The sequence below is a fragment of the Vitis riparia genome, chromosome 18 (assembly GCF_004353265.1).
Source record: "Vitis riparia cultivar Riparia Gloire de Montpellier isolate 1030 chromosome 18, EGFV_Vit.rip_1.0, whole genome shotgun sequence".
Classification (NCBI taxonomy): domain Eukaryota; kingdom Viridiplantae; phylum Streptophyta; class Magnoliopsida; order Vitales; family Vitaceae; genus Vitis; species Vitis riparia.
This window is the reverse complement of record NC_048448.1, coordinates 33,999,662-34,003,141: the sequence shown is the minus strand read 5'-3', so window position 1 is coordinate 34,003,141 and position 3,480 is coordinate 33,999,662.

Genomic DNA, 3,480 nt, shown 5'->3' with positions numbered 1-3,480 from the left:
GAATAGCTACAGTAGATAATTGATTTACAAATGACTTATTTGATTCAAACAAACGATGGGTAGACACATAGTTGTTCATGGGATATTTGACTTTAGTAGACAATTCAGGTTCATATGTGGGTTTAGGAATACCTCTATTATGACGATGTGGTAACCGTTTCATGAATGGATCAGGCTCCAAATTAAGAACACCCTCAACAGACGACGATTGGTTTGGTATTTCAATGAAGACATCTTCGGACCCAAATTGTTGACCACTCATATCCAACTCACCCACTTCCTGGTTCACTAGTTCAGATTGTCCAAATTCATCTTCCTCAGAAATATGATAATCATAATCGAGAGTCTGAATTTCCTTATGATACTCCCCTTGAAGTTCAGACTCAGATGAAAAATACATTGAATCTTCATGAAACACCACATCCATTGTAATATACATTTGTCGAGTTGGAGGATGGTAACATCGATATCCCTTTTTGTGCAATGCATATCCAACAAACACACATTGCAATGCATGGGAAGTTAACTTGGTGCGTTGGTGCTTGTGTAGATGCACAAATGCCACGCAACCAAAAACACGAGGAGGTAGATTTGGGACGGTTGGGGCAACTACGACATTAGTAAGAGCTTGGAGAGGTGTTTGAAAGTTAATTGAGCTAGAAGGTACCCGATTGATCAAGTATGCGGCAGATGTGATTGCTTCTCCCCAATAAGATATTGGTGTTTTTGCTGCTATCAAGGAAGCACGAACAACCTCTAACAAGTGTCGATTTTTTCATTCAGCGACTCCATTTTGCTAGGGTGTATTGGAACAAGTAGTCTGATGAATGATGCCATGTCCTTCCAAATACTTTTGAAGATCAGAACTTTGATATTCTCCACCATTATCACTACGCAAAACCCGAACCTTTGCATTGTATTGAGTTTCAATCATTTTATGAAAATTTTGAAACAACAAGTTCACTTCATCTTTGGTCTTCATCAAGCATAACCATGTCATTCTGGTACAATCATCAATAAAAGTAACAAACCAACGTGAGCCACTCAAAGTTGGGACTTTGGATGGGCCCCAAACATCAGAATGTATAACCATAAAAGGAAACGGACTTTTATTCAAAATTAACGGAAACGAAGCACGATGACTTTTAGCCAATTCACAAATATCACAACGGAAACCAGAAATATCACTCTTTGAAAACAAATTAGGAAACAATTTTTTTAAATAACCAAAGGAAGCATGTCCCAGACGTCGATGCCATAACCAAATTTCAGACTTTTTCTTCTCCCCCTCAGATCCATCTGCCATCAAGGCTTGTTGCAACTTATTTGAATCCTTTGACTGCAAGTCCAAGTAATAGAGTTTTCCCCGTTTAATACCACAACCAATCGTTTGTCTTGTTTGGATGTCCTTAATCACACAAAATTCAGGCCAAAAAATGACAATACAAGATAAGGCTGTAGTGATTTGAGAAACTGACAAAAGATTGTAATCTAAAGATGGAACAACTAAAACAGAATCCAAATTCAAAGTATCAGTAAGAGTTAAGGATCCTTCCCCAATAACTGGGGTTGTGTTACCATTGGCTGTGGAAACAATTTTTTGTGAGGAAGGTCTAAGGGGTGAAACCTGTCTAGAATCAAAAGTCATATGATCTGTAGCACCAGAATCAATTATCCATGTACTATTAATAACAGGTGTAAAAGTATTTAAAAACTTACCACCATGATCAGTAGCGGCTACCAATGCAGAGGCTTTCTCAGCAACATTAGCCTCTGTTTTTATTTCGGCAACAATTGCAGTCGAGGTTTTCTTGGAATCCTTCTTCCGTTGATCACGATTATTATAATTAATAACAAAGTGTTGATAGCCTAAACATGATCTAAAGGTCCATGGTTCAAACCATCGGTTCCTTATTGTTTTCCTGGTCATACCAAGAGTCGTTGCTTTGAAATTGTGGGATATCCAAACTGGTGGGACCAGTCTTATTGCAGTGAGTGCATTTGAAGGTTGACTTATCAATATTAGGGCTTGTCTTAGGATGGTTGATCGCTGTCGGACTACCATAGGGACAAAATATCCAGGATTTCAATTCCATGACTCTGATACCATCTTCAAATTGATAAATTGTAGTTTTTTCATTCATACTTTCATTCGTTCATGTACAGAGTATATATAGAGGGTAATCACCATTCTAAGAATGGGAAAGAATGATACAAGGAAAGAATGATATAAGGAAATAACAACTAATATCCTAATATCTCAACTTTCCTAATATCTCAATATTCCTAATATCTTAATATTCTTAGTATCTCAATATTCCTAATATCTCAATATTCATAATATCTCAACTTTCCTAATATCTAAACATTCCTAATATCTCAACACTAAATGATATAAGGAAATAATGATATAAGGAAAACATTCCTAATATCTCAACATATATATATATATATATATATATATATATATATATATATATATGAAAGTGAATTGGCTCTCAGATTTAGCCTGATTAGTTATATGTATTCCACCTCTTTGCCCATGTTAAGTTTAAACTGGCAGCGGGAGAACACATAACAAATGAAATTTCACAAAATGAAATTCTAAAACTTAATTTCATTAGGGGGAGAGAGAGCTAATAGAAAAAAATGACTCTCAATTGAGTATATATGGGACAAATTTAATTAATTAAGATTGTTGGGAGTGTTAAACTCCTGAAAAGGGTACATTAATTGCTTTATTTGCATGTTGAACTTCAAATTCAAACTATTAAATATGTATAGTAAGATCTAAGTTATTGAATAAGATTACAAACAAATGAAATCAAAATAGATATAAAAGTAGAAAAAAATAAGATTGGATTACAAATAATGAGATTTCAAAATATATACTTTTTGTTACCCATCCAAATATATATAAAATTATATTTTGAGAGAGAAAATGAGCTGCTGGCGATTTCAATAGAATCTGAAATCCGAATGAGAAGATTGGGGGTGCGGCAGGAAGAAATTGAATTCGGGAAGTATAAACTGGGCTTCCCAACTGCTGCATAGAATCAGGGCTGGGTGACACTGAAGATCACATGGTCACGTACTGCTCAGCTTTGAGCTATTGAGTAACGATTGGCTGAGGGGCACTTGGGCTTAAGGGAATAGATTTTAGCTGGGTACAAATAGGCCGGCTAAAGACGAGTAGGTAGGGTATGACGAAGCCCGCGGGGTGACACATGGTTGAAGACACCGTGGCGCGTGCGCTCTCTTGAATTGTATAATTCGAAAGTCGGCATTGAAATAAGTAATTCAATGGCGGCTTTGAACAAATGCATAAAAAAACTGAAAGAAAGAAATAGTTTAGTCATTATAGAGAGTTCATTTAAACTATTGTCACGCGTGACAACCTGTTCTCACTCGTCTCTAAGTTGGGGATCTTTAACATTAAAATCTTTAGATTAGGGTTCATACAACTTATCTCTCTCTCTC